General features: G+C 42.6%; 1 protein-coding gene across 4 annotated transcripts in view; it reads left to right on the plus strand.

The window, feature by feature from the left end:
* The window catches only part of LOC308468051 (centrobin-like), an 82,672-nt gene that overhangs the window by 59,511 nt on the left and 1,214 nt on the right, over positions 1–21,947 (plus strand). For 2 of the 4 annotated variants that reach the window (XM_080990003.1, XM_080990004.1), the window contains exon 4: positions 4,253–4,337. The exons of the other annotated variants lie outside the window; for them this stretch is intronic. The gene's annotated coding sequence lies outside the window, so the exon portion shown is untranslated. The remainder of the gene's footprint in view (positions 1–4,252; positions 4,338–21,947) is intronic. 4 annotated transcript variants of the gene reach the window in all.

A 21,947-nucleotide genomic window follows, 5' to 3' on the forward strand; every position in this document is an offset into this window, starting at 1 on the left:
TGCTAGCGGGAGCCAGTGCAAGGGCTCCTGCCAGCACAATGGGGCTTTCTCCCCCATCTTCTCCCTGAGCCCCAATTGCCCACCCCACCCCGGCTTGTGTGTGCATGGAGCATAGCTGTCAACCTTCCCTTTTTTTGCAGAAAATTCCCTTATTCCAGCGCCGTTTCTCACTGCTTCCCACTGCTATCCCAAATTGTTAGATATCCCGTAGATTGTCCCTGGGACAGGTGAGGCTGCTGATCCTTTATTTTTGAGGCTGCTGATCCCTTATTTTCAAATCTGAAAGTTGACAGCTATGGCATGGAGTACTCAAATAACAGTATGGAGACGGGGAGAAAAGATGGTTCTGTTGGGCAAGCAGAAATGCTTGTGCTGATGGAATGTTTATTTTTGTTGTTGTTCTTGTTGTTGTTAATTCATTTTCAGCAGAGTGTTGAATTCCTCCCAGGGCATTCATCCTGCGTTCATCCTGATTCCTTAATGGAATGTTTATATGCCTTCCCGTTAATCATTAATTCTTCCCACACTTTTCAATTCATTTTCCCATCACTTTCCAATCCACAAGAATATTTCTTTCTTTTTTTAAAGTGGATTCTTGAACTAGGGCAACAGGCCACTTTAATTGTGCAGACTAAATTTCCAGCATGCCCTCCCTCCCCTGCAAGACAGTGGCAGTTTGGAGGGACCTTTTCTTTGTTGCCGGGTATATATTTGTTCTTTGGTGCATGAAAATATTATGGCCCATCTTGATTTGAACACATTTCCTTAATGGGAAGAAATGACTGGCTATTGGGTGGCAGATTATTCTAACAGTGGCAATTATCTGATGGTAGTGAGTTAAGTGTGCTGTCGAGTGTTGAAGTAAGACTGCAGGAACCCAGGTTCAGAATCCCACTTGATTAGGGGTCCCGACTGGCAGCACAACTCAGGAGTAGCAAACTTTGCATACTTCAGATGTTCCTGGGCAGATTACAGCACCCATCATCCCCGGCCAGCTGGAGCATGCTGGGTGGGGCTGGAGCTGGAGCCCACACCTTCATTCATTTTACACATCTTTACTCAGAAATAAATTCAGTAGGATTGAAAGGAAATGAGCACAGGACTGCTGTCTAGAATAGATCGTCCCGGAACAGTTGCTTTCTTAACCTAATGTATCTAAAGGAATTGTTGGTATAAGATGAGCAGAGGAAAGCCATGTATGTTCTTTGAGTTCCTTTGAGGAATAGTGGGATATAAATGCAAGTCTGCATTTGCATTGCTGACTCCTAGGGGCTGTGGGGGCTTCGGCCCCCACAATAAAATATTTGAGGGAGCTGGCCCCCACAAAGTTGGTGTACATTCCCATTCAAATAGTTTGTGTGTACTGCATCATGTGATCGTTTATGTGGGGTGGAGCTTGCCTGGGCCCCCACAATATTTTATTCAAGTTGGCACCCCTACCTGCCCCCCTTTTAAGCTTTCAGTTATCTATCTAATCTATCTATCTCCCCAAGCTTCTTTTGTGTCTGGAAGTAGATGGAAAAGGGCATAGTCTATACTGTTGTTTGATGTACCTTTTGCTCCTGCCTCCAGTGTTTTGGCTAATCAGTGGAATAAGTGGCAGCCTGGGTTGTTGTTTTTAGTGTCATATAAAGTTAAACCTTTGTTTAATATTTAATGCATTTTATTTTATTGCTACTTTTAAAATATTTTATTTATGGTACTGCCCTTCAGCAATGCTTCTGGGGTGGTTTCACAAAAACACGATTCAACTCAAAGTAAAACATAATAAATTACAGAACGTTAAAATGACTGTAAACATCTTAGGCTCCTGGTGTTTATGCTTGAGCTGAAATGCTATGATTCCCTCTCCACAAAAATTCTGGCTAGGAGCCTGAGAAAAAGTATACATGAAAGATTAATCTTACAACTCATTGGTGTCTCGGGCCAGGGATGGGGGAGGCAATGGCATCATCCTAGAAACAAGGATGGGCAAGAGTGGCAGTTGTGTGGTTAAAGGGGGGTCTGGGACAGCAGCAGCACACTGAGCTTGTGGGGCCACCACTGCCATCCTGGGGTTTCCACAACCGTGATCCGCCCCATCCTCATTTCAATGAATGTAGAGCTTCTGGAAGGACACCACCACCTCCATCCTCAGGAGGTGCCACTCATTAATAAAACAAAAAACAAGTATGCATAACAAGTAAGGTAAAAGTAAAGGGACCCCTGACCATTAGGGCCAGTCGCAGACGACTCTGGGGTTGCGGCGCTCATCTCGCTTTATTGGCTGAGGGAGCCGGTGTACAGCTTCTGGGGCATGTGGCCAGCATGACTAAGCCACTTCTGGCGAACCAGAGCAGCGCACGGAAACGCCGTTTACCTTCCCGCCGGAGTGGTACCTATTTATCTACTTGCACTGCATGCTTTCGAACTGCTAGGTTGGCAGGAGCAGGGACCGAGCAACGGGAGCTCACCCCATCACAGGGATTCGGACCGCTGACCTTCTGATCGGCAAGCCCTAGGCTCAGTGGTTTAGACCACAGCACCACCTGCGTATGCATAACAAGTACATCTGCATAAATCTGCTTACCTTGCACCACCTATTTGGCTTCTTCAGGTCATGGGGAAAGGTTGATTGCTAAGTTGGCAAAGCCTCAACCATCCTACTCCCTATACCCATAATTGCTGGATATCCTGCAAAGCTGCCAACTCAGCCACCCTCTCGCCTTCAGCTTCCTTAGATTTAATCAGCCCATGTACTTTTATGCATTTTCCAGGCTGAAGAAACTTTTTTTTTTTAAGTGAAAGCTGCATTCCTTAGGAGAATCAATTATGTACCTCAAACAGTGTTGCCATTTTCAAACAGTGAAGATCAGGACAAAAAAGTTGTTGAGGGTTGTTGTTTTTTGCCCAAAGTTGTTTGACATGGGGGTTGACATACATCTGGATTTTCCCAGACATTTTGCTGATTTCCACCTGGAAACTGCTGCCAACTGCAATATTCCAGATGTGTCCAGAAGATTCTGGACATATGGCAACCCTACATTAAAATATAATTATAATGGTGCAGATGAGGAGTTGTGAACCACAGCTCAATTGAAGAGCATCTGTCTGGCATGCTGAAGGACACAGGTTCATTCCTTGGTGTCTCCAGACAGGGCTGGGAAAAACTTCTGCCTAGAACCAAGGGGAGATGCTGCCTGTGATGAACTAGATGGACCAGTGGACTGACTCAGTACAAGGAAGCTTCCTATGCTCCTGTGAGAGCTGTGGCTGACTCAGGCAGTATTGCTACACAAATTTAGCATAGACTTGTATGACCTACCAAGCCAAAGGCAGTCCTATCACAATATAGGACAGCACACCAAAGATTCTGTAAACCTGTTCTGTTTTACCTCCTGCTTGAGACTACAAAAGCAGGGCAGCTGCAGGAGAGGCTGGTCCATTTGGGAAATGGGGCGCTGTCCCACCATCCTCCATTTGCCCTTCGCCAGCCCCTCCTGTCTGCCTTCTTCCTTACAACCAGTCCAGGAAATGACTGGGGCTGCTATCATCCTCCTCCTTAGTCTCATTAGTGTTGTCATTGTAAAACTCAGCAGGAAAGAAGAGGAAGATGGGGACATTGTGCCTGTCCTTGACTCCACTGGCTGTTAGACTCCCTGCCTCCAGCAACACTAGGTCTCTAATGTACACCAGTGGTCAGCTCCCAGGCAGGCTGCATGGTTGGTGGCTCTGGGGTTCAGCTTCATTGTGCACAAACCTGTTTGGTTTTGTTTAGCTTTCCACTCACTCTTTTGATCCAGAAGGACTGTTAAAGAGACCTACTTCAAATAGTGCAAAATGACAACATTGGGGCTGCTCTTACCTGCCCTGAAATATGACATTTCTCTGCGGTAGAACAGCCTCTCCTTCCCCTAAACTGGAAGTCTGGGGAAGAGAAGCCAGGTGCAGCAGCTGGGCTTTGGATGAGCTGCTAAGCCAGGTGTGGGAACCTAGCAGGCAAGTAAGAGGCAGTATCAACATTCAAGGGCCAAGCAAAAACACTAGAGGTGGGTACAAAGCAGGGCTGGTGAGGGATGTGGCCAGAGAGAGTCCAGAGGGTCAGATAGAGAGGCTTGGAGGGCCACATTTGGGACCCAGGCCCGAAGTTTTCTATCCCTGTGTTAAGAGATGGCACTTGAACTGCTGTTTAACTTTATATATAGGCAAAAAGCAGGCAGCCAAAGCTATTCTATTCTTCTGAACCCTCTGCACTCTCTTTTATGCTTCCCAGGAGTGAACGCTCTTCATTCAGGAAGGACTGACTTTGAATTGCAGAGCTCCAGATACTCTGTGGTTTGGGACTGACGTAGAGTAGGGTAAGGCCTCGGTTGCATTATCTCCTTAATTACTGCAGAGAGAGAGAGAGAGAGAGAGAGAGAGAGAGAGAGAGAGAGAGGTGGGGGCTTTTTGTCTGGCAATTCTTTCTGAACTGGTGGTAACAATCAGATCTTCAGCTCAAATTATTAAACTGGGAAGTCACACAGTAAGAATTGTCATATTGTAGTCTGTGGTTACAAATACCTTCGGGGCCCTCTGCAGCCAGCAAACTCTGAGCTGTATTTTATTGACAGGTTAGATCCACACATCTAATTTTACCTTCTGCACAATCAAACAAAGAGGGAAAGGGGTTGCATTTGAAGCCTGAGATCTTGTGGGGAGAGCTGACCTTTTTTCAGTCTTCCCTATCTTTCCCTATCTAAATTTTGATAGTTTGTTGCTTCAGATTTTGGGGGTTTCATTTTTGTGTGCCATTTGAGATTGTAAGTAGGGACGAGGAAATTTTTAGTAGATGGAGAGATGTGATAAAAAATTCTTTCCTGTAGCACCTTAAAGACCAACTAAGTTAGTTCTTGGTATAAGCTTTCGTGTGCATGCACACTTCTTCAGATACACTGAAACAGAAGTTACCAGATCCTTCTATATATTGAGAAGGATATATAGAAGGATCTGGTAACTTCTGTTTCAGTGTATCTGAAGAAGTGTGCATGCACACGAAAGCTTATACCAAGAACTAACTTAGTTGGTCTTTAAGGTGCTACAGGAAAGAATTTTTTACTTCGACTATGGCAGACCAACACGGCTACCCATCTGTAACTGGAGAGATGTGAGTTTCAGCATATTGGATACATTCAAAATTCAAATGTAAGGGAAAAGGGAATTATTGCTATTACTTAATTGCTTCCTCCCAAAGAAGCCTAAAGTACAGGTGGCGACCATTTTAGGCACATCCAAATGGCCCATGATTGCTGATGCACGGGTCCTTTTAGACCCAGAGGAAGGAAGATTGGGGGCGGAACGGGGCAGGGTGCATTTTTACATGCTCCACCGACATGCAGGGGGCTGACTGGGAGCAGAACCTGCACAAAATGGTTGCTATCTCTAGAGTCACTTTAGAATAATAGTTCCCAAATTCTTTTGGACCATCGCTCCCTTTGTTCCATAAACTTACCCCCAGTGCCCTCTACCATACCACATAAAAAGCATTGTTCAGAATAGCGGTTTGCAGAACCCACAAAGGAAGATAATAACACTATAAAACTGAAAACAATAACAATTAATTGCACATTTTTTTCAAAGTCCAATTAAAGCCATTTTGTTTAAAGTCCAGTTAAAACTAAAAATCACACAGCTTCTAGCACAGTGTATTTACTACAAGGTGCTACAACTGGCAGAAAAATCATTAAGTGGGCCACCAAGACCAACAGCAATTTTAAAGTGGTCTCATGTTTGGGAACCACTTATACAAAGCAAGGTTACTTACTTTGTAGGCCCAGAAGAAGAGGCTCCAACCCACAATAACTGGAGACAATATTTATCTCTATAATTATCAATTGTTCCATTTCTCCACCCTTATTTCATAGCCTGGAATAAATATTAATATTAATTATTATTATCTATTTAATATCCCACTCCTTTCTCTGAGGTGCTCAATGTGGCATATGTGGTTCTCCCCCTCCTCATTTAATCTCCACAACAACCCTGTGAGGTAGGCTAGGCTGAGAGAGAGTGACTGGCCCAAGGCCACCCAGTGAGCTCCATGGCTGAGTGGGGATTTGAACCCTGATCTCCCAGGTTCTAGTCAAACGCTCTAACCACTACACCACACAGGCTCTCACATCATCCATCCATCCATCCATCCCTGGGGCATTATTTTAACATTTTATGTCTGAAAAATATGGGGAGGAAACCTTCAGATTAATAGGATACCCCCTCTTTTAAAGATATTTGTAATGTGTTGTAGTTTTAGCCCACCTGTAGTTCTGAGGGATATACCCCTTTGACTGACTGTATTAATTGATTCTTGCTGTGAAATTCTACTCCCTATGTTTCTGCTGTTGATTCTCTTATTGTTTTAGTTGCCCTGCCCTGCTATTAATTCTTGTTTTACTGAAATTGTAATTTTTAACCTGTTTTATTTTGTGCATTGCCCTGAGAACTATTGCTGCTGGGCAACTGATAAATTGAATGAATGAATGAATGAATGAATGAATGAATGAGCTCTGTGAGTGCAACAGGCTTTTAAACCCCCTTTAAAGGAGAGCTAGACAATACATAGACCAGGGGTTGTCAACCTGGTCCCTACCATAGCTGTCAACCTTCCCTTTCTTTGTGGGAAATTCCCTTATTTCAGCGCCATTTCCCGCTGCTTCCTGCTGCTATCACGGATTGTTAGATATCCCGTAGACTGTCTCCGGGACAGGTGAGGCTGCTGATCCCTTATTTTCAAATCCAAAAGTTGACAGCTATGCTGCTGATCCCTTATTTTCAAATCTGAAAGTTGACAGCTATGGTCCCTACCACTCACTAGTGGGTGTTTCAGGATTCTAGGTAGGTGGTAGGGGGTTCTACGGCACAACCTGAATCCTCTTTCCATCGAACACTGGTGGGCGGTAAGGAAATTTTACCATCAAGAAAGATGCATTAGTGGGCGGGCGGTAGGTTTAAAAAGCTTGACTACCCCTGACATAGAAAAACAGACAGGTCTTTTGATGGCTATTAGCAAGGGTAGCTAAACTGAATCTCCAAATCCAGGAATAGTGTGCCCCATTTGTTGGGAGGCAGGTTGAGAGGTAGCCCTGGCTGGCTGACCACTGTGTGGAACAAAATGATGAACTAGGCAGACCTTTGATCTGATCCAACAGGGCTCAGCTTATCTTCATAAGCCTTTGGAAGGTCACTTTGGGTCAGGGGCCCAAATCAGCATCAATGTATAGAGTGCCTCCGGGCATATCAAGATAGTGGGTGGCTAAGGTCTTACTGTTACAGCACTTTGCACCATGCACAGCTGTCTTGTAAACAAAGTTTATTTGCTTTCTTAATGAAAAGGTTTTAAAAGGAGAGGAAAGGACAGGAGAACTGGGTCCCAGAAGAAAGCACTCGTGGTTTGCTAGGAACGTCAGAAGATTCCGATAAAAACAAAAATGGGAACAGAAATTGCCAGTGCTTGCCTATTCATCCCATGTCTCCACCCACATCGTTCAGCCTGAACACTGAGGTCCAGCTCCAAGGGCCTTCTGGTGGTTCCCTCGCTGTGAGATGTCAGGTTACAGGGAACCAGGCAGAGGGCTTTCTCAGTAGTGGCGCCTGCTCTGTGGAACGCCCTCCCACCAGATGTCAAGGAAATAAACAACTACCTGACTTTTAGAAGACATATGAAGGTAGCCCTGTTTAGGGAAATTTTTAATGTTTGATGTTTTATCGTGTTTTTAATATTTTGTTGGGAGCCGCCCAGAGTGGCTGGGGAAACCCAACCAGATGGGCGGGGTATAGATAATAAATTGTTGTTGTTGTCCTCCTCCTCCTCCTCCTCCTCCTCCTTCTTCTTCTTCTTCTTCTTCTTCTTTCCAGAAGGGAAATCAATCCAGTGAATATGATCAGAGTGCACCATTGTTGTTGCTTTCAGAGTGTAAACAATATGTAAATGGTGCTCCCCTCCATTTGTACTGTGTTTCCTCTGCATTGAAATGAATGGGGTGAAATGATGTAACATCAATGTGATTTCCATAGTTAATGACATAAACTACATACACCACATCAGACAGAGAGATGTATAATGTTGTTTTTGGCAGAAAACAAAGTGCAGTGAAACAGAAACAGTGCAGTGTGCAATGAGCACAGGACAAAACAGAAAATGATGCCTTCTTACATACATAGGGCTTGGGGGCCTCAGACCACTTCTGAACAGCATCCTTGGTTTGTGCCCTCTTAGTGTTTCCCATTGTCACTTTTAAAAAAAGAAAAGAAAATTGTCCCTGCTGATGACATTGCTATTAGCAGTCAAGAATAAAGATTGGCAGGGAGGTATTGCCATTGCCTGCGGTCCAGCAAGTGTCAAGGCAGGAGAGCACTGTCAGTCTGTAGAGAACAAATGGATCCTGTAGTAGAGCCTTATGACAGCATACGTGCAAAAGCAACACGTTTGCTCCTTCTCTGTGTTAATGAAGAGAAAGAGAGAGATTGATGGATTGCAGCCTGCTAAGGAATGCTCAGGTTATATTATAGCTATCGATCCCCATAAATAAACATGTAAGACCAAGCAACAAATCATATAGGTTTTCATACAATATTGTGCAGTGTTCATGAGGAGACTCTCAATTTCACTGTTTATTGATTATTTGGATGTGCTCATCTTTCTTTCTTTTTGATTATTAGAATAATTTCTATGCCTCTTTTCATTTGCCTGCTTTTGATGGGGCTACAGTTCCTCTGAAGGAGTAGGTGCATAGCTTGGGGGTCCTTCGGGGTCCTTTGCTGTCACTTGAGGCTTAAGTGGTCTTGGTGGTGCAGAGTGCCTTCCACATTCAGTCACTGTATGCTGCTGACACAAGAATGGAAAACCGAAGGCATGCTCCTGATTTCAGCAAGAAAAACTTCTGCATGCTCCTGAAGAACAATATATACTGCTACACTGCCTTATCTTGATTTGTAATCAAGCATTCTCTAATAACAAAGATTAATCTGTTCAAACTGTTTTACTGACAGAATTTGCATCTCTCTTTTCTTCTCTCTCCTACTAACACCTGGTTAGAAACAATAGTGCAGGTTGTGAGCACTTGTTTGGCAAATTTCAAACTGGAAACCAGCTAAGCATCTTTTACAGAAATGTGATGGTTTTTGATAGATGTCCAATGTAATTGTAGTAATGTTATTGTTTAGCTCCAAGCCAAAAGGAACCTAAATTCCCAGTTGCAGGCGCAAATAAGGAAACGTGCAAAGTAATATAGTTTTCATATTAAACAACAACAACAACAAAATCAGCAATGACAGAAGAAGAGGAAGAAGAAGAACTTACTCAGAATAAAGTAGATATTGAAAAACATAATGAACAATATTCTCTTTAAACATTTTACAAGACACACAAAAACACTGTTCTGGGAGTAAAAAGGCTGAGGGCATTACCTTAAATCTTAATTCTGTAATGACATTCCTATGTGAAGCTAAGGCAATGAGTTCTCATAACGGCGCTTGATGCATTGATGCAGCCTGGAAAATCTTGGAGTACAAATAATAAACATTTGAGTCAAAGTCTGTACAATCTATATATTGCACTAACCGTTAGTTAGGAGCAACCGTGGAGAACCATGACAATGCCTGGATAAAATATGGAGAAATGGATACAGGTTTGCGGGGGTATGTAGACACCTCTTAACTTTTAGTGTACAAAGGTAAGAGTAATCCCTGTTGCCTCCAGTGCCTCTAGTGCTGCCCACCATTGGCATGCAAGTCCCATAAGTTGTCCCCCCAATAACTGGTGTTATGATAGAGAATGTAGGAGATGGCATGTTCCATAGCATCTAGTTATAGTCAGTGTTGGTTCTGGCCTGACCATTAGATAGAGTGAGACAGTTGCCTTAGGCAGGTAATGCTGGGTGTCAGAAAAGGGCAGTGAATGCTCATTTATTTCATGTATTGCTATTGTATTTCTACTGCCAGGGTAAAAGGCTCCTGGGATTTTCTGTCTTGGGTGCCAAAAGAAATACCAGTTGCTGGGAATCGAGTGCTGTTGTGCTCAGATCCTGCTTGTGGGCTTCCCATATAGGCAACTAGTTGCCACCTGTGGAAACAGGATGCTGGACTAGATGGGATACTTTGTCTGGTCCAGCAATGCTCCTCTTAAACTTTTGAAAAGGGGCACAAATATGTATTTTTATTTATATATCTCTATGTCTCCATGTCTCTCTGTGTGTGTGTGTCTTTCTCTAAAACAAGCCCAATTATCACACTGAGCAAAAGTGAAAACGAGCTGCTTGTTTCAACTTAGCCCTAATCAGACTCAAAATATACTGAGGGCATCATGCAAGAGAGAGAGAAACCATTAACTGTAATCAAGATCTAAATAAGGGATGGCACCATAATTAGTAGATCAAATAAGGATTAATGGTATTTAATCTCCACTGCTCTACTTGTTTTCTTTGAAGGAGTCCATCTCTCTTGCACACTAAATAATCTTCAGACCTCTATGGCCAACAAGAACAAACTACTGTGCTGAGATACTGCCCAGATGATATAATGTTTTCCTCTTCCTTACCAAACGTTTGATCCATGAGAAATTATTTATCACCCTCCTCCTGCCTAGCATGGAACTGGTTCAGAGTAAATTGGAAATGGTGTTGAGCTTTTAAATGTTTTAAGTTGCCACACAACCTGACACTGGGTCTGTGTACCTGAAGGCATCTATCATTGTAGATTACTTTCCATATAGACAAGGACAGGGAAATAAGTTTCCTTACAGTATATAATTTAGAAGGAAAGGACGGAACAATCTGGTCTATGTTGGTATTACAATCCTGGTAAAATAAAACCCACAGCTTGAGAATTCTTAATCATTCTGTGGGAAATTGCTCTGTGATCATTCTTAAAGCTCACTGGAGAATAAGTTGATTTGGTGGTCAAATCAGAGGTCCAAAGTCTGTGCTGAATGTACACTGCATTTTTCAAGCACATTCAAAGCACACACATCTCAAATCCTGGGAACTGTATTATTATTATTATTATTATTAACATTTGTATACTGCCCTTCATCCAAAGATTATGGGACAGTTCACACCATAAAAATACAAAATGAAAATACAAAATACATACATAAAACAAAAACATATCAATAACCCCTTTCCCACAAATACATTTTTAAGAGTGTTAACCAGCCAAAGGCCTGATTGAAGAGCAATGTTTTCACCTGGCATATAGGTGCCAGGTGAGCCTCCCTGGGGAGAGCATTCCCCGAACAGGGAGCCATTGCAGATAAAGACCCCTTTCTTGTGTTGCCACCCTTCAGACTTCTCATAGAAGGCCTCTAATGATTGCAGGGTCTGAATCAGTGGATATGGAAGGAGGTGGTCCTTGAGGTATTGCAGTCCTGAGCCGTTTAAGGTAAGAACCAGCGGTTTGAATTGCGCCTGGAAAGCTTGTTTTTAAGGGTCATGGGAATTGCAGCTCTGGAAGGGGTAAAGTATAGTTCCCATTCTTACTCTTACTCTTATGTCGGGGAGGGGAAATGTGCTTTGACTGTGCTTTAAAGCTATAGTGTATATGCAGCCTAGTTTGAACATGATAATGATAGGCCTGTCTTGCAGTCCAATCTTACACAGGATTGTTTAGAAAGTTGGATCCCTAATGATTATATAAGGGGCACCACCAGCCACTTGGTGGTGCAATTCCATGGCCTTAGCTATCATGTCTTGTTCTATCTTGTCATTGTGTTGTCTTGGAAATGTTCTTATAAAGAACAGATCGGTGTTGAAGGCTTGTGCTGACAGTTTAACTGGCAGATCTCTTAATAGAGCATTTTATTCTAAGACAGTATTACAGATAACTTTGTTCAAAAGAGCTTAATTCCAAATAAGCATGCATAGGGTTGCAACATATTACAGAAAATTGGGGTGTTGGGTTGGGGAACCAAATTGTACTGAAAACAGCTGGATGGAGGATGCTGCATGTCCTGTCTTGTCTTGTCATGGGTGAATTCAGGCTCCAATCATCAATAACTAGTTAAATTCTCTGCATCATTTCCAGCTTCCACATTTATAGGGAGAACGATTCCAGTCTAACTCCTTGCCCAGTTCAGACATGAAACCTGAACAAACTTTGTACCCATATCCATAGCCCCCTCCTCAGAAATGTTCCATACAAATCAGGAAACTATAGCTACCAGATGTGGAACAAGCCATGACGATAGGTGAGGTCCCTGTGGACTGGAAGTGGGCAAATATTGTTCCTATCTTCAAAAAGTGGGGGAAAGAAGACCCAGGTAACTACTGACTGGTGAGCTTGACATCAATACCAAGAAAGGTCTTAGAACAGTTGTTTTATGAACCCTTAGAAAAGGAGTGTAATGACTAAAACCCAGCATGGGACAAAAATCACCTATGATACTCTTGTGGAGAAGCTGGTAAAATGTGGATTGGACAAGATAACTCTTAGGTGGATTTACAGCTGATTGGCTCACTGAACTCAGAAAGTGCTCACTAATGGTTCCTCTTCCTCCTGGGATAAAGGGATAGGTGGAGTGTCACAGCACTCTGTCCTGGGCTCATTGTTGTTCAACATATTTTTGAATGATTTGGATGAGGGAATTGAGGGGATGCTCATCAAATTCGCAGGTGGCATCAAACTGGGAGGGGTAGGCAATACCACTGAAGACAGAATCAGGATTAATGATAACCTTAACAGATTGGATAACACAGACATCCTCTGAAATCTGCACTTATTCAGATATTGCAGTGCAATTCTCCAACCAGTTCTCCATATGTACAAAAACACATATTCTAGGATAAATTGTTCATTAAAATGCACATATTTGTGAAAATAACATACAATAATGCATTGCGTTAGGGAAAATTGGTTTGCTGGTGAATTTTCATGAGGAAATAATTCCATCTTTCCCCAAACAAAGTGATGTGGAGAACTGAATTTAAGATTGGAACAATGAAAAACTGAGAGAAACTGAAACTGATAGATTCACCCATCCCTTCATGTAGCACATGTGCTCTGTCACTGAGGTGTGGCTCCATCCATAAAATCCTTGCCATCCTTTCCCATATCTCTGCCCCTTACAAACCCCATGGCCTACAGCTTTTCTATCCTTGGCTTGTTTGTGACATGGGTCCACCTCCTTCAGGTTGCAGTTTATCTTCTTAGGCAGCAAGAATTCTCATGCCCCAAGTTTGCCCCCATCTTCAGAACTGGGACAATTCAGCAGCAGAGTAAAACAAGGTAGGTTTTTGATGCTCTGGGACACTCAGATGAGTGACATAAGAACCATCTGTGCCTGTTCCATTCTAATTTACGAAGCAAAGAGTGCAGGTCCCCAGAAGATTCTATTCTTAGACCTTGTATAACACAATGAAATTGTGATGGGTTTGAAGAACATTTTTGAACACCGACTTAACTGTTTTGCACTGTTTCTATATATGAAGTCCATTGTGCTAGCTGGCTCACGTATCTTTTATGCCTCATATTCATCTCTCTACATCTTTGTTCTTCATTTTTCATTTACCAGTATAATAGTCATCAAAAAGATGCTCAAGTGAATTATTTAACTGATGCGGCAATCATAAACATGCACATATGTGCTCTCTCTCTCTCTCTCTCTCACACACACACAATTCTCAATAGAAAGCACATGCAGTACTCTGATATAATTTTCAGAATGAGTTTTTAAAAAGTTGATGTGTCTTTTAAACTATATTGATAAATTCATCAAGCACATAATTAAAGACAAGCACAATCTCTGCACTGCTGGTTAACATGAGGTAAAACTGAAATCTATGTGATGATTATCTTTAGTCAGTCAAACAGCCTTGCTAAATTCCACAGTTCTTACTTTTTGCTCCATTAAGCCCTAAATGATGACAGTGAAATAGGCATGACAGTGATAAAGTTGGCCTTTCACAACTGTAATTTCCTGGGCTGAGTGCAGATTGGCCCACAAAGTTCAAGAAGAGATGCAAAATAAATTACAGCTGTTTTACAGCAGGACACCATAATCAGATCAAATTCCTTTTGCTGTTTAAATGAGGAACTGAGTTACAGACACGCCCCCCATCATATTCAAGCTAGGAATGGGGGAAGAAATTAAATTCACTTTGTAGCACAATATACTGACAAAAACACAGCCATCCTTAAAAATTCATACTTCTCTGAATTTTGCAATGCAGTTCTCTAGCCAAGTATTGTGTACAAAAGTGCATATACTAGGATGAAGTGTGCAAAACAAATTAGAAAATGCATACTAAAATGATGCTGAATTTCCATGGTATTGTTTCCGTGCAAAGTGATGTGAAAATGTGAACTGAATTTAAGACTGGAACAACGAGAAACCAAAATGACAGATTTGTGCATCCCCATTTTAAGCTTCAAATACGGAGATGGAATGAGACTGCAGAGACATTGTACATTGTGGGATGGGTGGAGGCAGGGTGCAGCTCTGCCCACACTGTGGAAGTGCACAACTGCTGTCAAGGTAGCTGGTAGCCACTGGTGTTGTCATCAGCTGAGCCACTGCCTCCATTTTGCCCCTTTTCAATTGCACGTTTTCTTGCTTGTCTGCTTGGATTGCAATGCATACTTGCTGCCAGCAAAATTCCTTACTACCTGAGGGCACTTTTAGACTACCTGTTTATTGAGCATTTATTCTGATTTGTTTGTGGGAAGGTTAGATGATGTTGCATCAAAGCAAGTGTTGTGCCATATTTTCTGGTGCATTTTTCCAGTTGCTTTCACAAGACCTCCCAATCCACTATAACGGTGCAACCTGACTTATGCGTGTATGAGATTGAATTCCACATGAAAACAGTGGCAGTCTTGGAAGTACCCTGAATCTGGTAGATCCAAAGTTTTATGCCTGGCATATAAAGCCATATATAAAAACATCATCTGAGCAGTTCATATCCCAATGGCAATGCTGGGTCCAACCATTATACAAGGGGGACTCCATTACTGGAAGTCAAGTAAAGCCAACATGGTGCCCTCCCAGATGTTGTTGGATTCCAATTTCCTCCATCCCTAGCCAGAATGGCCAGTGGCTAGGGATGATGGGAGTTGTAGTCCATGTTTGGCTACCATTGCTATAAGCAGAGGTATTTGAGGAGGAATGGTTGAAGGTTGCCATGGCTGCTGCTTTCCAGTATCTTCTGCCCGAGGTGATTGCCTAGCTATTCCTAATGGCTGGTCTGGTCCTGTGACCTGAAGACCAACAGATGGTTCCACAGATGGCAATTCATCTTCTCCTAAGAGCAACAAGTCCCCCAGGCTGATGAGCCAAGCTGAGGTCAAATTACAGGGCCAGATATGATCCAATGTGCTTCTTGTGCTGCTTGTTTCTGGTGGAGCTAGAAGTGTAGTATCTCTCCCAGTGCAGTTGAGATCAGTCCAGCAGTTCCTGCCACTTGCACATTGAGTGAGGCTCCTATCCTGGGCCTACAGACTTCCTGGTTCCAACCTCCCCCCGCACCAGTGCCTTACAAGGGTTTAACAGTAAGAAATAGATAGCCTTGGGACCTTTGTCAATATGAAGGTCACATGTGTAAAACTCTGGCTGAATACCTTAAAAACACTTGGAACTGCTATGTAGTTTGTGTCATTTCCTAATCACCTATTTTGAGGACTGAGGGAGTTTGTACACACAGACTCCCCCACTATGTGAAAATTCAGCTATCCAAACATAAAGAATTGTGCCCAAACCCAGGGAGGATTTAGTGCTGTGCAAGTGGTGTGGTCGCACTGGGTGTGCTGCTGAGAAGGACACCTTCTCAAAGCCCAATAAGTGCTTGACTGGCTTTGGGGAGGACGCATGAGGGCTCTGACAGGGTCCTGGAATGCTCCTGCCTCCTTCCCCAAACCAGGCAAACCCTTAGTGGGCTTTGGGAAGGAGGTAGGGCTCTAGGACTTGGCAGAACCTCATGCCTCCTTCCCAAAGCCTGTCTTAAACCTGTGCCATGAGGGCTGGGGGAGGGCATGAAATGTCATATTACTAAGGTCTGTCCCTGCCAAGCCTTTTTTTAGGAGCATGGCTGATTCAGATGTCTCAACAGGTAGAGTTTGCTCACTTCCTTACTTGTTTGTGCTTTGCTGATCAGCGGAAGTCATTTGGGGCAGGAACTTAACATAACCAAGGAGTACAATATGGCAAATATTGCACACAAGTCCTTCACACATCAAGATATTTTGTACCAGAGTGTCTTTACTCAAGTGCAACATGTAAAGTTAGAATGGGCTCCCTGCCCTCCCTGATAAGAAAGAATTAAAGATAAATCCAAACAGGAGTTTGTCTCAAATTGGAATTGTTTTAAAGAATACTTGAAGAGCAATTGCTGCAATTTGAAAACGGTAACAGCCTTTGAGCAGTTTCTGTAGATAACAAATTTAAAAGGAAAATTAATAGATAAGAAAATATTGTAAATAAAAAGACAATGGACAAATATAGGCAATAAGTTTATTAGTACAAAATGGAAGAGAAGGGAAGTCCCTTTATGAAGAATATTATGATTTTAAAATTACATCTTTTTTCTTTTTTGTGTACAGTAATATTTGTCGATCTATGATAATAACAATTACAAATATAATCTGAAAGTAAAGAAAATATAGAATTGTAAGATGTAAAGCTATGATGTAAAGATATATTTGTGAGCAATAAAGAGGTGGGGGAGAAGATACCTGCCCTCCCAGATGAACCAGTTTCCCACCTTCCTAGCATTTGTATGAAGCTATGAAACAAAGTGTATAGGTACTTGTCTCTTTTTTTCAGAGAAATTAGTCTGCTCCCCACTTTCAATGTCTGGACTTGCTCACTCCTGGAACAATTCTTGCAGATACCCATAACTCCAATTCTCTTCTAGCCCAGCCTTCCTCAACTTATACCATCCAGATGTTTAGGACTTCAACTCCCACCATCCCTGGCTATTTTCCATGCTGACTGGTGATTATGGGAGTTGTAGTCCAAAACAATGGGAAGGTGCCAGGTTGGGGAAACCTATTCTAGTCTGACATGCCATCATTCATTCCCCTTTATTTTATTGGTACTGAGGTCTGGCAGCAAACTAGGAGGCAGCCTTTATAAAAGCTCCAGTGTTTGGGGGTCTCTATGGTATTCAGGCAAGCTTCAGATATACTGCCTTAATTTTTAAAATGTCACCAATCCCTAGAAAACATAACTCAGCAGAATTTGCCTGGTTAAATTCTAAACGGTTTAATAAAAACGGGCTTTAAAAATATGGGGGTTTATGGTAATGAGGCTCTGCAAAACTCAGTGAGGCAAACAGTCGTGCAGAAAGATGATGGGATCGTAAAGGGTTTGTTAAAGGTTCAGCAGATACATTTTTATTCCTTCAGCCAACTAGTTTGTTAGCTTAGCAAGCTCTGGATTGGTATCAAACCCTTGGAGCCAAATCCTTAGCATGTTTACAGAGATTAAAGTCCCAGTAAGTTCAATGTGATTTACTAAAAATATTAGCTATGCACAAGTAGGGATGGAAAGAGATATTTGGTCCAGTTTGCATTTTAATATGAACCTAACTTGAAACAATACACAGACCAAAGCACAAGTACCCTTTGATATTCACGCTTCTCCAAATTTTGTGGTGGAGTTCTCTGCAAAAAACAAACAAAAACAAACACCCCCCCAGACAAAAATGTGTATTTGTTAGCAGAAAGGATGCATGAAAACGCAAATATTCATGAAAGGACATACAATAATTTAATTTGTTAGGAGAAATTATTTGCAAAAAATGTGTACATTAGGTTTGTGAGCGACCATTTTAAATTTCCAGTGCAAGTGTGCATTGATACAACACTGGAGAAACTCAATATTGATGTGCATGCGTGCTTGTGGATGTGTTTCGTTTGCTCCAATCTTTTACAAATGTGTATGAAGGCATGTGGACATAAGGATTGCTTCCCCCTGCCATGTACTACTATCAATGCACATCTGAAGACTGGAAATGGAGAGAAGGAGAAAAGTAACAGAACAACTGAAGAAATGGGAAGCTACACACGCAGGATTATTGGAACGAGGTTAATGTTGGAATTGGGTTTTTTTTTTCCCTTTGTGGGGGCACACCATGTAACAATCCCTTAAAAAACTGGTTCTTTGGGGAAAACAAAACCAGGTGATTTGGGATTTCAAAATGCAGGGAGAAATTAAGTTGCAGAGAATACAATCTCAGAAACACTTCTAGGGTGATCACAGCTCCTATATTACAAAGAACAGCCCTTTATTCAAAGTGCTGTCAGCCCTCTATTTGAAGGAATCCTCTGTTTGAAGGATAATCTAGTTCAAGTCCATTTTGATATAAAGAACCGTAAGACCACACAGCAGGTTTTTGAAGCTGTCCTTCAGCAGTACATGCATGGATAGCAGATGGAGCAAGCATTTAGGCCATCTCTTCACAGTCTTCCCCACTGTGAAGTATTGTTTTTCTATTTAAATTCTGGCAATTATTTCTAAATCTGCATCTAATGCATGTAAATTAGCAAATGCAAACCAGTGTCCTATTTTGCCCTGTTTTTCTTTCTTTTCTTTTCTTTTTCTTTCTTTCTTTCTTTCTTTTGCAATATCTAAATAGTCACTGGATTCAGGAAAAGGAAGAAAGTTGGATATGCATAAAAATACACAGTTCCAGTCCATCTGGCCACCTGCACTAAAATGCATACTGCATTACCTTTGAAGAGTCCTTTGTGGACTGAGCATACATGGTCCATTGCAGAACACCAGGTTGTACCCCAGCCTTAGGCTCTGCCATTCCTGTTTTATGGCCTGGAATCCCTGGCAAGGTTTGACAGCCCTTCCCTGATTGCATGCTCCTGACTGCTCTGGTATGCAGAATGTACGATCACCAATAAAAGGGTTTACTTCAATTGATTACAGATGCTCTTTTTAATGTCCCTACGGATACTATATTCACAGCAGTTTAGTGTTTGCAGGCTAGACTTGATCGATACAGTTCTAAGCTCAAAGCTATTTTGTGTAATGATGAGCACTTTGAAACAACACACGCGTTCTTCTGGCAAAATAAAGATTTGAATAGGTCCTCAAATCACAGACATGAGCTGAGAGCTATGGGACTGTTAATTAGAAGATACATGCCTAGCCAAAAAGTTCACACACTTAACCAATGATGGTAACACCATCACAGAGGGCACATTTACTAGAGATGGCTGTTGCGCTCAGGACCTCTTTTGTGGGTTTCCAACAGGCATTTGCTTGACCACTGGGAGGAAGAACAGATTACCTATTATTTCATCCACTTTTGACTGTAGCCCCACCCACCACTGGGATGTGTCCCCTGGAAGGTTGCCCTCAAGAGAATAATGCCCATGGTTTGAAAAATGTTCCCCACTTCTGCTATGCACTGCATGAAGAAGTAAAGTGGTACCTCGGGTTAAGTACTTAATTCATTCCGGAGGTCTGTACTTAACCTGAAACTGTTCTTAACCTGAAGCACCACTTTAGCTAATGGGGCCTCCTGCTGCTGCCGCGCCGCCGGAGCACAATTTCTGTTCTCATCCTGAAGCAAAGTTCTTAACCTGAAGCACTATTTCTGGGTTAGCGGAGTCTGTAACCTGAAGCATATGTAACCTGAAGCGTATGTAACCCGAGGTACCACTGTACTTTGTTTTGTCTATTCTGAATCTTCCAACATTCCACTTGATTGGAAGGCCTTGAGTTCTAGTATGAGGGAGGGAGGAAAACATATCTCGTCCACTTTATCCATACAATGCACAGAGGCAGATCTACTATGAAACTAATGAAGCTTCAGCTTCAGGGCTCCTAATCCCAGAGGGGCCCCAGAAGCGACTTCAGTCCACATTGGTTAAGAATTTTGGGTCTAGTAGAGTCACACTGATTTGCGTCACATTCATTAATTTTTTTGGTATATTTTTCAACAGTCCCAAAGTTTATGGTGATCTATCATGGAACAACCCCGCTGAAGAAGATAACAGTGGTTACCAAGACCTTGTTGCTGGTGGTGAAGCCCCACCCCCCTCCAATCACTTCATGTTTGCTTCCATTGAGTTGCATTAACCACACTGAACAATTTGGTGCCATCAGCAAACATGGCGACCTCACTGCTCATTGCTATCCCTAGATCTCTCACATCTCCCACCATATCCTGGTGGCAGGATGCTGTCATTGGTTCCCAACTGGTTGCCTAGGAAAGTATAAAGACAAGGAAAAGTTTCTTACAGTCCCTTCTTATTTCAAACTTTACAGAGAGAGGCTATAGAACGTAGCCTCTTGGATAATGGTGTTGTCCCGGGTGAATTCCCCCCCCATCTCTCCCACTTCCTCATTCATCACCTCTATGGATGCTGCTACATGCCCTCTGTCTCTGAGCTCTTTGCTCTCCTACTTTCAAGGCTCGCCGGGTTCTGGGGGATGGAGGGTCTGAAATGCTTTCTAATGACAACGTGTCAGCTGGGTGTTGCTCTGGTTCTCAAATGACTTCCCAACGTTCCCCCTCATCTGCCTCTGAGCTGCTATCTCCCTCAAACTCTTGTTGTAAATCTATACTGTCTCCGTATCCTCCTCTCTGGAATGGTCTCCACCATTCCTCTTCTGCCCAGTCCCTGACACCTGGGCATATCTGAAGATTAAGTCTAGACCCACAGTCCCTCTGATAGTTTCCATGACCAACTCTTCTGGGGTGCAGTCATTTAGGGTGCCTAGAAAGTTTGCTTCTGTGTTGTTACTGGGGTGTACATTTATACTGTCCATGTGAGAGCAGCTGAAACCACCCATTACTCCAGCACTTCCTCTTTTGGATTGCTCCTTCCTTACCTCAAGATCATCTTGGGCATTTTGGTCAGGTTGGTGATAGTACATCCCCAGTAGTTAATTATTCATGGGGCCCAGTATCACCACCCACAGCAATTCTGTGGAGGACCCGCGGAGGTTGTTTGACCGGCCCATGAGCTGCACCCGAACCGAGCTGCCAGTTCACGCGCTGTGCTAAATTGGTGCAGCACGGCGAGGGGATTCGCTTCCGTGGCGCTGAAAATCACATCTCCGCATGTGCAGATGCCGAAAAATGCAGGCATGTGCATGATCTGGCCCATGGAGGGATCTCCGTCGGACTGATCCGGCCCAGGCAAGATAAACCTTGCTGACCCCTGGTGTATAGGCTCACAGTCTTAGATATGCTGAACATGCTAAGGTTGCAATCATATGCACTTACTTGGGAGCAGGACCCATTGAACTGAGTGGGCTGACCTACTTCTAAATAAACATTGAAAATGAGGAACCAACAACCCATTGTTCATAATCAGTCATAGCTTTTTGACAATTTCCAATTCAATTCATAATTAGGCAAGAAATAAAAATAATAATTCAAGTGATGTAAGTGTTTTATGTTCTCCAGCATATTGTATTGTATTTTAAGTCCATAATACATTTCTCCATATTATGGACCACAGTGTGTGTGTGTGTGTGTGTGTGTGCGTGTGTGTGTTTGATGTGTGATGTGATGCATGTTAGATATGTACTTGGTTGTGCCTAGTTTTATGCTTTCCCTGCTGTAGCCTAGAAAACACCCCCAAAGCTCTAGATTCTGGGCAGCGGTTCTTTCATTGGATCTTGTGGGATGGTTGCTATCCAAACCAATTTATCACCCAAGGATTAACAGTGGACTGACTTTTTCTGGTGTTTTGTTCTGGAACTACAATGCACCGAATACAAGTGCACCGCACTGGTAAACTTTGGCTTCTATCTCCTCTGAGCAGGGTGATATACAGCTTACGTTATTCATTCCAGCCAAGCCCCAAAGCTGCAGTGCTTAACAGTTGAAAATTAATGCAAATGCCATTTGTATTTTGCTTACAAGACAAATTGTATCTGAATAATTTAAATGGTTTTTCACCCCTCAAGGCATCACACGTTCTCAAAACAATCCTCTTTTTTATTGTTTCATCGTATGCATGTAAGTGACTCT

The sequence above is a fragment of the Podarcis pityusensis genome (assembly GCF_964106645.2).
Source record: "Podarcis pityusensis genome assembly, chromosome: Z".
Taxonomy (NCBI): Eukaryota; Metazoa; Chordata; class Lepidosauria; order Squamata; family Lacertidae; genus Podarcis; species Podarcis pityusensis.